Consider the following 14,108-nt stretch of genomic DNA (forward strand, 5'->3'; position numbering starts at 1 on the left):
CCTTAGCAACCGAATACCAATGTCCTCCTGGCCATGACCCAGGAGATACATTTTGCAGAGCCAAGGACCACTCAGATTTTCATTAGAAAATGTACAACTCTTTATCTAATTAGATGCCTCAGAAAGGTTTTGAGTTATCAGGGTTGCTTGGGCCACATCAAACCAATATCTGCTCATACCGGTGCATAATCCTTGACTGGGAGCCACAAACTACCTTATTTCTCTTTCTCCCTCTCTTTTGAACAGTGCTCCCATGTGGATGTGCTCCAGTGTGGGATTTCAGTAAGTTCCCTACCTACACTAATTAGCTCCCCTGTCCAGGCTAAATTTACATCCCCCATACAATAGCTGGAAGGGAGTGTTTACACAAAGTGTGTGTGTAAGTGGATGCCCCACATTTGCACTGATTTGGGTCATGGATTTGGACCTGAGCGGGTGCCTGTGATTCCGGTACAAGCGGGGTGACCAGCAGTCTCTCATCCTTGTGTGGGAGTTTTATTTTAGCTCCGCAAGAGTCCAAGGCTTGGCGGGAAAGAGTGTTAGTTGGTCAACTGAGCTTCCTTTTGACGGATAAGAGTTCATTTAGATTAGAGCATTCTCAAGGATGAAAGTGAATGGAAAGAAAGAACAAAAAATGCTGCACTCAGCTGTAATTGTTGACCTTGTGTGCAATTGGACCGATTTTGTAAAGGGTTATCAATAGGCAAAGATGTACAGTACATTATTTTCACACTTGTGAAAAACTTTATATTTTACATAAGTTTCTAATTAAAAGTTGATGTGTGTAATATCTGCACCACTAGTGTCACCAATCAGAATTGGTAAAACGATAACTGTTTTAAAGTTTTCTTTCTTTTCAAAATCCTAAATCTAGTTGCTTGACTGCTGCCTTTAAAATTTCAGTGAAGTTTTCTGGCTATTGATAGTTAAGAGCAATAGAAAGATATACAATTGTAGAACTCCCCATTACACCTCTTCATTGAATGCTTAGCTTGCTTTTGTAATGTGTAATGAGGAGGGTGTTTGTGTTATGACAGTATGTGTGTTTACTTCATGCTGGGATGATTAGCTGGTTTAATACTGCCGTTGGCTTGATTATTCTCTTTCCCTTCGCCCTCCTAATGGCTGATTCATGCCTTGAATAAAATAAAGCCAACTGATGTAATGTGTTTCAATGGCACAACTTAACCCGCATTGAGAACTGGATAATTGGGTCAAGTTTGTTTGCTTAATTAGCTTGTTATGTACAGTCTCATTAAGATCTCTCCAAGCCCATTCGAAACACACACAAGCCATGATTGTGCAAGGACTGTGAGAGTGAGCTTGTTTATTTTACAAACACTTCCTGGAAAAGTGAAATTTCATGGCTCAAGCCCAATTTGCATTCTACTGACGCTGTATACTAGTGATCATGCTAGTCACAAGTAATGATTATATGGCTGATTAATACAGTTGATCTCACTGAATTTGGCGACAGTAGGTTGAAAGTTCTTCAGCTGAAATCATCAGTGTTTACTGAAATTCGTATCATATCGCCAGTGGCTTAAGCATAAGTGTCTAACATAAGGTCACGTATGAGCCCCATGTCTTGGGTGAAAAGTCTGCAGAGTGGCACCAATAGAGTTGTAAATTATGAAATGCAGTCAACAGAAACGCATATTTGATTAACTCTACCCCCTTACCCAAACACTAGATCTAACCGTCAGCTAAGTAAAAATGTAATCTCAGAAAAAATGCAACCTCGGAATAGAGCTCATTGTTTGTTAACGCAATCTTCCTGGTTCCCACGTATCCAGAACCCGTATATCTGAGACCGTTCGCACAATGCTTTAAAAGGCAATGTCAGGAACCTCTTAATTGCTTTCAGTACATTGTATTAAAAATGTTGGCAACCTTCTCTAGAAATTCAACTCTAGTGTAAAGGGATCAATGGAACGGAGGAGGCGAGAACCGGCTTAAAAATATAAATAATAGTTTAATATAAAACTGAAACAAAAAGACAAACACACAAAGGTGTCGGGACAGCTGTCCGAATCTCTCTCTCGCACTGCAGCTTCCAGTCGGCCTTTATCCCTCTCAGAGGCTTGATTAGCCTGATTAAGTGGCTGGGTGTGCGGAATCATGACCCGGCCCTGCCCTCTAACCACTACAGTATTTTAGATTAGGATTATTTCAACAAATCATAGTATGAGGAAATTTGTATGTTGAAATTGCCTGTATGGTGTACCATTTATTATTATACATTTTTTCCAAGTACTCATCTGTACACATTTGCACACAAGTACACATTTTGGTCATGGAGTATTTCCGAAAATGTATTTAACCTATGATTGATTTGTGATGATTATCTGATGCAGTATAGAAAAGGAATTTTATGACATTGTAGTATGTCATAATACTGGCTGATTTAATGTGCTGTACTTTAAAGTACGTACTTTACCACTATTAGCCCAGTATATACATTCCGTACTTCGTAAAAGTATGGGGATCAGGATTTGGCCTATATGTAGTGGGTCCTGCTTTGCTTACGGGCTTATCAGTATGTGACTGTGTATCTCTGTGGAGTGAATGAGGGTCACAGTCAGGTACAGTCTACCCCCTTTGATGGCCCCTTGTCAAGGTCCGGTGACCTCTGAAACTCAACCAACATGAATGACTCGGCTTCCCTTCAACTTCTTATCTCTCTCTCCTTCACTTTCTCTGATACACTCCCCTTCTAGAAACTCTCTCACTTTCTTTCTCTCTCATCTTACCTTTCCCCTCCATTACTTGAATATCAGCTTAAATGGGGAGGTCATGGCTTAATTTTCTCTCAGCTTTTCTCCTTTTCCCTGCACTGTCTGTCTCTGTCTTTCATTCTCAAATTTTTTCTCGTTAAGTAATGATATAATAGAGAATGAATCATGTTATTCTGGAGTGCAATAGAACAGTATATGCCCAGTCCTTAGCAGAGGTCAGCTTTGTGTCTGTTAGTAATAGCCATGTGGCACACTGCTCCACAAGCACACAGTCTTCCCTCTCTGTATAGAATTAGTGTCAGTTAAGGTATATACTGTTTAAGCATGGCATAAATGGAAATGCTGATAACATACCTTTTAACCTTTGTTCCCTTGCCAGGCAGTGAACCGTGTCTGTTTGCATTCAGAGGAGGAGAGCATTCAACAATGTTGTGTCTGTTTGTCAATCTCACGCCCTTGAATGTTATGAATGACAGGTGTGTAGAGCTTTCTTCGATTCACTGACTGATTAAATGTACTGTGAATGGAAAAAGTTTCCATGTCCCAATATCAAGCTCAAAATTTTCATTCTTTTTTTTTTTTTTTTCATTTGTGGCTTTTGTTGTTAATTTGTGGTTTGGTCAGCCAGACTAAAGCTCTGTTCCAAAACCTAGTAAGCAGTCTACTTAGACCACAAAGACTGTTCTTAAAGTTAGTCGTCAACATTATTACATAAAGCTAATACTAGTAATATTAATACTAGCATTAGATACCTAGTTTTGACTAAATTCTGGGGAAGCATTGCATTTATCATTCACATATATGGAATGCCCTGCATGTATTACAATTAGCCCAGTGGCAAAATGGATGCAAAATGCCAGAGTTGTCGTGAAAATGTTTTATTATAAATGTAAATCAATGTATAAATAAAAAAACAATAATAAAATATAGCTACAAGCGGCAGTCTTTAAGCGATCCAAGTGGTTTGGGAATTGCCAAGATTGCCAAATTTGAACAAACAGATCATGCAGATGCTGTGGATCCAGTTGTATTGGTTGTAAATGTCAACATTGAAAAATGGGGCACGTGTTCTCTGAGTATCCTGTTGGTCCATGTGAACCAAGTTTTGTGTAGTTTGAGCAATGCACTTACAAGATTCATGCCAACTAGTCATTATGGCCCTTGCCTAAAAATACATGTGCTTATATCTTATGAACAACTTAATCAAAATACCTTGTCAACAACTTTTTGTCAGGACAATCTCTAGATGATAAGAGTTACATTTAATTTGAATCTTACTTTTTTTTGCAGGAATGGAAATTCATTGTTATTTTATTCAGGTGCAAAGGAAAGATTTCGAAAATCTTTCCTTTGGTTTAATTTTTTTTATTATAGTGCCGTGTTGTCTGATTTTTCACAAAACATGGGACACACAGCTTCATGTAGACACCCTGCATGTATACAAATTTTCATGTTAATCGGATAGTCACATGAATTTGTGGACTACTGAATTCTGAATACTGAATTTTGTTGATTTGTCTGATTGATTTTTTTAAGTACATGTTAGCACTTGCCCCAAAAAATGCATGCCGAATTTAAATTTAAATTGGACGGTTGCGGGTGTATAGCTGGTATTTAGTTTTAGCACCCCATATAGGCGTAATTAGACTAAACTTGGCATGCATCCTTAGTGTCCTGTTGTCACAGTATACCAAGTTTCTATAATTTTGGGCTTTCAGTTCAGAAGATATAGGTTGATGAGTGAATTTGGGCCACGGCCCAAAAAATAATTTGCTTATATCTTCAAAAGTTTTTGACTAATCCAAATTATTTGAACATATTTATGCCTGGAGCATCAATAGATGATATGTTTTGTGGAAATCGGACATGTGGCCGGTTAGAAAAAGGTTTTTCAAAAAATGGAAAATGACGCTAAAAAATATACATTGAAATTAATCCTATTTGTGTCGCTACAAATCGCTATTTGTGCATGGACCCCAAAATCTTAATATTTAGGAAAACATTTACTACCCAAAATGTTATGGTGCTAGGCATTTTTCATGCTGATTAGAGTAGCTAGTATGCTTATTAGAGATTTGCTTAGCAACATGCTAACATCAAACTATTGTGAATTAATCTCCCATATGCTTAACATACTGTAAAGAGTACTATTTGTTTGCCACATGGAGTTGCTGCTTACGAAGACCATTCCAAAGACCGTTCCATGTGTGAGATTTCATGTTGGATGCTGCCATACAAGGTTGCTGACTATGTATGCATTAGACATCAAGGCAGCTCATTAGGTTTTGAACAGCTAAAGTGTGTAAATTGTGGTCAAGTCCACTATGTACAGTATCTCACAAAAGTGAGTACCCCTCACATTTTTGTCAATATTTGATTATATCTTTTCATGTGACAACACTGAAGAAATGACACATTGCTACAATGTAAAGTAGTGAGTGTACAGCTTGTATAACTGTAAATTTGCTGTCCCCTCAAAATAACTCAACACACAGCCATTAATGTCTAAACCTCTGTCAACAAAAGTGAGTACACCCCTAAGTGAAAATGTCCAAATTGGGCCCAAAGTGTCAATATTTTGTGTGGCCACCATTATGTTCCAGCACTGCTTTAACCCTCTTGGGCATGGAGTTCACCAGAGCTTCACGTCACTGGAGTCCTCTTCCACTCCTCCATGACGACATCATAGAGCTGGTGGATGTTAGAGACCTTGTGCTCCTCTACCTTCTGTTTGAGGATGCCCCACAGATGCTCAATAGGGTTTAGGTCTGGAGACATGCTTGGCCAGTCCATCACCTTCACCCTCAGCTTCTTTAGCAAGGCAGTGGTCATCTTGGAGGTGTGTTTGGGGTCGTTATCATGCTGGAATACTGCCCTGCGGCCCAGTCTCCAAAGGGAGGGGATCATGCTCTGCTTCAGTATGTCACAGTACACGTTGGCATTCATGGTTCCCTCAATGAACTGTAGCTCCCCAGTGCCGGCAGCACTCATGCAGCCCTAAACCATGACACTCCCACCACCACCATGCTTGACTGTAGGCAAGACACACTTGTCTTTGTACTCCTCACCTGGTTTCCGCCACACATTTGACCATCTTAACTAAATAAGTTTATCTTGGTCTCATTAGACCACAGGACATGGTTCCAGTAATCCATGTCCTTAGTCTGCTTGTCTTCAGCAAACTGTTTGCGGGCTTTCTTGTGCATCATCTTTAGAAGAGGCTTCCTTCTGGGACGACAACCATGCAGACCAATTTGATGCAGTGTGCGGCGTATGGTCTGAGCTCTGACAGGCTGACCCCCCACCCCTTCAACTTCTGCAGCAATGCTGGCAGCACTCATACATCTATTTCCCAAAGACAACCTCTGGATATGACTCTGAGCACGTGCACTCAACTTCTTTGGTCGACCATGGCGAGGCCTGTTCTGAGTGGAACCTGTCCTGTTAAACTGCTGTATGGTCTTGGCCACCGTGCTGCAGCTCAGTGTCAGGGTCTTGGCAATCTTCTTATAGTCTATGCCAACTTTATGTAGAGCAACAATTCTTTTTTTCAGATCCTCAGAGTTCTTTGCCATGAGGTGCCATGTTGAACTTCCAGTGACCAGTATGAGGGAGTGTGAGAGCGATGACACCAAATTTAACACACCACCTCCCCATTCACACCTGAGACCTTGTAACACTAACGAGTCACATGACACAGGGGAGGGAAAATGGCTAATTGGGTGTACTCACTTTTGTTGCAAGCGGTTTAGACATTAATGGCTGTGTGTTGAGTTATTTTGAGGTGACAGTAAATTTACACAGCTGTACTCTCACTACTTTACATTGTAGCAAAGTGTCATTTCTTCAGTGTTATAATCAAATATTGAAAAAAATGTGAGGGGTGTACTCACTTCTGTGAGATACTGTATATCTCTATGTCTGAAAAGTGGAGTTTGTATTGGATTTAAGTAGTCAGAGGCAGTATGCCGTGATCGCTCTTAAATTCGCCTTTGAGTCTACATTATAATCCTAATCCCCTTAGACAAAACACTCTGCCATCTGGAGCTAGACTGACAAATGCAGCTAATAAACATGCACACAAGCCCACAGCCAGTCAGGCACAAACACTGATAGTAACGTAACATGCAACTGTTGCAGACAGACTTGTGAACAATGTGGTTGTCACCTGCTTTGTATATATTGATTCTAGCTAGCTGACTTCAGCAGCTTTCTATGAAAACGTTAGAAGTCGACATAATAAAGTTACAGAATGCATATAGATATGGATTGATAACATAATTTAGTTATGGGATTTCAAGCTATTGGTAAGAGTGAAATCAGTCACTATCAAGCTATAAAATTCTCAACCAGAGAAGCATGTCCTGTTTCATGTTTACCTGGAAGTGTAAAAAATAATTCTGATGTTAAAGCAGGATAGTCATAGTCGTTATCTTATGACAATGTTTGGACACAAACATTATAGTGTGTAATCACTCATTTTCACCAAAAACTTGTGAGCTCATATGGGATTGTGTTGACATTCAAAATATCCATGACTTCAGCATTAGCACCTGTTTCTAACACTATTACCATGTGTAACTGTGCTGTCAACTGGAAAACACATTGTTTCCTGGCACAAAACACCATGTTGTCGTTTTAAGGGAACCAGCAGATATTGCACATTTAGCCCTAACCCAAACACATGGGACTAATGCATAGTTTAACGAAGGTCATGCCTGCTATCTTTTCACGCTCCCAGGGTTATAATTTGTGACATTGTTTACTCTGCAAATCTACTTTTTCTCTGGTTTTAATGTTTTGTTACTTTGCTGATATTAGTGGAATTTATTTTTATACAGGAAACATTTACGTTATAATGGTGAAATGGGTGGTGGACTGTCATTATTGTCTGAATGGTGTTAAGGTGGAGTCACACACTCCATTCACTTCTAATCAAATGCATCCAAACACTGGAGAATGAAACGCAAGTGCATGCTAAGAAATTTAGCATACAGACGAAAGTTCAAGTTTGGGAAATTCTGACCTGCAAATTTGTATGACAAGAAGGCGTACAGTATGTCCAATAGAGAATTGAAACTGACCTTTTGGCTTAGCACAAAGAATAAATTTTTAAAAGCTGCTAGTTATTAATTGCAGCAGGAAATTATGTAAATGGCATATTTTAACATTTTAAATTTTAAATTCTGTATTTAATATATTTTTTTATTAAAACCAGGACCACTCCCCACTCAACATCATTGCTGCGTCCGAATCCAAAGGGTAGCTAACTACCTTGTTGCCTTGCTGACCTATAAGTCAATGACTTTACAGACATTGTTTGCTTCTGAAGGTACCTCCTGAATTCGGTTTTGTACAGTCTTCTGTGGCAGAACTGTCATATCGTTGCAAGGATACCGGCATTAATTCAGTCTAACCGAACCACAACAGGTTATAATTCTAGAACAAAAACAAGAGAGTACTGGTGATAACCAAGCATATATTTAATAACTACCATACTACTTTCTCACTAGATATAAAAGTTTGAAAAAGTGAAGAAAACAAAACATGCATTTAAATACAAATGCCAACTGCCTCTTCGGCTGCCATTTTCTTCAGCTCAACTGGTGTGGATCTGGACGCACTGGATTGTGGGATTTCATATTCAGCGAAGGACACATCTGTGCTGCCTTCAAAAATCAATCAGGTGAAGGTATCTCAGTAGCCAGGATGTGACGCGAACATTGTATTCTGACGTGCCTTGATCCCTCCTATACAGCCTCTGGAGGCAGCATTTTCCTGGTTTCGGACACCGCCTATATCCATATTGTAGTTCTAGTTCAAAAAATTCATTAGTGTTTTGTGATTGTCCTCTTCAGTGTATGGTTAAGCTATGGCTGTCAGTTTAACATTTTAGTTTAGTACAATTATTCCAAAAATATTGCAATTATAATTTACGCTTTTATTCATGTGGCCAAACCACACTTAACGAGAGTGGGCAACACAGAATCAGGACCTGTTTTTAAAGGATGCGTTCTTGCGTTTAAAATGGCAAGGGGTGTGTTCACACTTGGCAGGTTTGGTTCGATTAAAACGAACTCTGGTGCGATTGCTCTGTTAGTGCGGTTAATTTGAACAAGTGTGAACGCTGCCACCCGAAACTTGGTGCGCACGAAACAAGCAGACCGAGACCACCTGAATAGTGGGTCTCGGTCCGCTTCCAAACGAACTCTGGTGCAGTTCGATTGATAAATGAATGCAACATGTCTAAACAGACCAAAAGCAGGAAATAGTTTGCCTAATACGGACCTCATGCATACCTGGTGGTTGTTGTCATAGAAGCTATGTTGCCCATTACTGTTCGGTACAGGCGTCGGAACCGCCGTCAGCAGTCCTTGCAGCATTTCTTCGTTTGTGTGTTCAACGGAGAAATTCCTGGCACTGTTTTGACTCCTTTACACATTTTATTAGCTCTTCATTTATACTCAGCTGGTAGAAATGCCACCATATATATATATTTAAATAAAACGAGTGCATTTCTCCCAGCAGACTGCATTGTTTTGGATGATCGGCACGTTGTAAAAAAATATCCTAATGCCTTTGGTTTTGTATCGTTAGGTTCGTTGATAAAAATACCAGGGTGAATGTTAAGCGAACCAGAATGTACCTTTTTTGGTCCAGACCAAGAGAACCGAACTACAAGTGTGAACACACCCTAAAAGAATGCAGTGGTCTTCAGACAAACTTTTAAAAAGTTAAACATTTAAACTGAACCAACGTTGCAAGTATGGGACACTGAAAAAACTGTAAGATGTGGCGCAAAAACTAAAAATCTCCATTTGACTTTTGTAGCATAGACCGACAATTGAAAAATGTTGCATACAAGAATGCGCCGCCAGTATACCTCAATCAGATTGACAAATTTGATCACAAAATGCATTGATGCAGACCAGGACATTTCAACATCATCAACAAGCAGGCCAAATGGAGAAGTTCTTCAGGGCATGCGGGCCAAGCCAGAAGCCATCTTGTCAGCAAAAAGCTTCTTTCTGCAGATAACGGTCCTATTATATACAGTAGTATAATATTTATTCACTATATAAATACAACTTCTGTTGAGCTTTCATCTTATTTTGTCATGAGAAACACTTCCACCGAGCAGGAAATTCTGAAAATGTAAAGTTAACTTGACTTTACTGATGACATGTAGATGCAAGAGCAGTCATATAATTTTATGACTACGGTTACAGTATTATTGCTTAAAAAACACATGGTAACACTTTACAATAAGGTTGTAATTGTTAACATTAGCAGATGCAGGTATCATGGACTAACAATGAACAATTGAATAAGCATTTATTTATCTTAGGTAATGTTATTAAAAATGTATGTAAAAATACAAATGTTCATTGTTAGATCATAATGCACTAATTTTAACATATCGAACTTTAAAAAAAAAAATAATTATTATTTGTTGATATATGAAGATTAAGTGCTGTAAAAGTGTTACTTATTGTTACTGAATACAACCTTATTGTAAAGTGTTACCAAACACATTGGTTCAGTAGTGTGAAAAGTAGGCTAGTTGACAGTCCATTCTCGATGGAAATTTTCACGTTTATTCATCAGAACCAGCTTTTTATTTTGTCATCTTCAGAATTTCAAAAACATTGGCGGAGAGTTCAAAATGCCTTCTGTCTTTTTGGCAGCTATAAAACTAATATATCCAGTCAATTGAATTTCTTAATTTTTGAAAAATGCCCACAGTACATGATGTAAAGGATTAGAAGTGATAAAAATTATGTTTTAAATCGCAACCGTGAACAAAAATTGGAGAGATATGTGAGTGAGGGTTTAGTGAGAGAACAAGAGATTTCAAGTGCTGTCCAATGGAGTAATTAATGAATACTAATCATTTAATCGGCTGACATGATCACATGACTGCCAGATGCTGATCACATTGCGAGAGAAAAATAAAAATCTGCACAGTGATTGGCACGAGCTCTTGGCACAGATGTTGACTCTTTATAGAACGATTTTTAACTTTTGAATTGACAAATATTTTAGTTATTACATTTTCCCATTCAGTCTGATATGATTATTCGTACTGCAACCTCAAAAAAAACAGTCTCACTGATTTTAAAATGAATTATTGACAGTTGAGACCCACATTCTCCAATGCGTGGGGTGGGTGATAAGAGTCTTAGAAAAAAATAATGCATATATAAAAATGACTTTTTTTACCATTAGGAAAGCAAGAGATATCGGACAACCTCTCACGGGCCACTGAAAAGGTGCTGGATTTCGTCTGCGGGCCGCCAGTTGAAGAGGCTTGCTGGTGACTGTAGGCTTGTCCAGAACAAATATTGTTATATGTGATTACTTTGATTTAACATTTTTGTAATCGATTGACAGCCCTAGCTTAAGCCTTTCCTCTTTGTGCATGAGTGTGGTGGTCAGATGCAGGAATGCTGGCAGGGTGGTTGGGTGGCCTGTTTGAGTTGGCTACCAGCCTGTCTGCTACTCTGTGCCCCCTTTGAACGTCATTCATAGTTGTCCTACCATTTAACAATACGACTACATCTGTGAATGTTCCAGTTTTTGTCTTCAAATCCCTAAACTGTTTATGGCTCCTGTTTTTATTTTTTGGATAGCTTATATTGTATCTTTGTCAAAGTCTCTGGAAATTGTTATCTAACGAATACACTGAACTTGAATTCCACACATCTCTCAGCATGAATGTCATGTCAATTAAAACTGAGGACACTCATATTTATGATGCTTGTTGCGCTTTTCTGTGGTGCGTAATGAACCTTGCCTGGTATATGTCTCAATAACAGTGGATTAGACACACAGTCCTTACACAAACAGCTGAAACTTTGAAGGTCTGTTTGATAAGATGCCATCAGTTCTCAATAACAGTGTTTACCAGCAGTACCACAGGGAACAATCTCTATCTTGTCCATCACTTCAGGAGCACCATGTTCCCTTCTAAATACCTAGTGGTTTCTCTCCATCTCTGCTTCTCTTGTTCTTTTCTGGGGCAGTTTTTATCTCTGTCAGCTCTTCTTTAACATGTCTTGTTCTTGGTCGATTTGTTGCACCTGGTAACAAAGGGCTGTATCATTTTATGAAAAACTCCCCTAGGTGTTCCTCTGGTGGTTGGAGGTGGCCTCACATTTGCATATTCTTGATTACAACCATAAAGTAACAGTTGCCTGGCTTCCCAAGAATGATCACACCCTCGTTTGAGATTTATCTGCAGAGAAAGGGAAAACGATCAGAAGAGATGGACAGAGATAAGCGATGGAGCCAATGCAAAAATATTTGATGGGAGTTGGCACTTGACTTTGAGTTGACATAATGTTGCTGATCCTACCGTAGGTTACCAGAAGTATCAGAACCAACATGCCAACCTCCCGTGTGATCATGCTGACCAGTTTATCCTCATAAATACCCTTTTAGCAGACTGTGAACTTTTGTCGTCAGATTGTAGCTAGCTATTTTCAAAAAAGCTCTTTCCATTTTTGTGTGCAGTATGGACATAACTTGTTGTCTGAAGATGAGGCTAGGTTACATGCAGCTGTTTTGTAGCTTTATGTGACTAAAGATTGTCTGACAATATTGGTCTATGTAAATCTATTTCTATGAGTCCTTGGCAGAAGAATAATAATGTGAAGTCAGTTTATGTAACTGTGCTCAGTAACAAATCGCATCTTGCACGAGCACAACCTTCCTCCCACAACTTACATTTGTACATTTCCTTTTTTTCTGGCCATGCAATGTTTGCATCTTTGGTCAGTTTGTTTTTGAGGAAGCTCTCGGGTCTAATGCAGGATATCACTTGAGTTGTTTGTTGTCAGAAACCCTCTCAGGTTAACGGAAGCAGCCACCTGTTAAACACTGCTGACTCACTCTGGTTTTGTTTGACAGGATGCAGCGCACACATGCATTCTCTTCCCCTCTTACTGCTAGCTGGTTAAGCAGTAGAGATTTCCATCTCTCAAACAGAAGTAAAGAAGATGTACTTGGAAATCCTAAAAGGAAAGTCCTTTTATCTCTTTTTCTTGCTTGCTTGCCCCATCTTTTTTCTGAGGCTAAATCTCACTTCCTCTCTGCCTCCCTCCTTACCTCTAGAGATTTTGAGGCACTTGATTAGTCAAGTCTTTAGTGGAAGGGTTTAAAAAATGGTACACTGAACATAGCCTAAAGACCCTTTTGGGAGAAAAAAAATTAGCTGATCATTTAGCCTAGTCAGGCTGGTCTGATTTGCTGGTTTTAGAAGGATTTTGAGTACTTTTAGGGGTTTTTGCACACAAGCTGGTCTTTGCTAGTTTTAAGGGGTTCAGGCTTGGACTGTTTTTGAGGGATGGTTAGCCCAAAAATGACTCTACTGTCATTATTACACTTATGTTCTTTCAAGCATGTATGACTTTCTTCTGTAGAATACAGGAGTAGATGATAGACAGAATGTTAGCCTCCTAATGAATTCTGTGGAAAAATTAAAGTAAATAGTTACTGAGACTAAGGCCTTTTCACACCAAAAGCGACTCGATTAAGAGAAGTAACTCACCGAACAATAGCCCTTGGACATAGAAAGTGATGCCCAATAGGTGGTGCTAATCACAAGCAATTTTATGTATGTTAAGTACATGTAAAGAAGTCAATGGAAAGGAGGCTGCGAGAACCGGCTTGATAATATAAATAATATTTTAATTAATAACTTAAACCAAAAGACAAACACACACATGACGGACATGTCCGTAAACTATCTCTCTCTCCCGTACAATCCTCCGTAGTCGCCCTTTATCCCTCTCGGAGGCTTGATTAGCCTGATAAGGGACCGGGTGTGTATGACCCGGCCCCGCCCTCCGCCCTGCCACTGTACATTTTTATAATCACTGTGTAATGCAATATAATTGACATATTAAGAGAACCCATAGGAGAAAAAACAGTTTCTGTTTATGGCATTTGATGATGAATGAAATGCAATGTCTTCACTGCTGGTTCAGGATTTTCTCAGGAGTTCTTCAGTGTTTAATGTCAGTGGTCAAAGTGGATTTCTGTGCTTTAGCACCACATGTTCTGCTGGTTTTGGGAACTGCAGCAGCTCCTGACCTGTGATTCAGAGCTCAAATGTTATTGGTTGGGGTATTTCTTCAACAGGCAAAGAAAGAAAAATGCTTAGCTTTGTCAACGCGTGATTCGGCGCGAATGTTTGTTCCAGGTGTGACGGGCTCGTTAGTAATCCATTGTTTCCGAACATTTTATCAGAGGGGCCTGGGTAGCTCAGCGAGTCAAGATGCTGACTACCACACCTGGAATTGCAAGTTTGAATCCAGGGCGTTCTGAGTGACCCTAGTAAGGATTCCTAAGCAACCAAATTGGCCC

Source organism: Xyrauchen texanus, chromosome 10, assembly GCF_025860055.1.
Source record: "Xyrauchen texanus isolate HMW12.3.18 chromosome 10, RBS_HiC_50CHRs, whole genome shotgun sequence".
Classification (NCBI taxonomy): Eukaryota; Metazoa; Chordata; class Actinopteri; order Cypriniformes; family Catostomidae; genus Xyrauchen; species Xyrauchen texanus.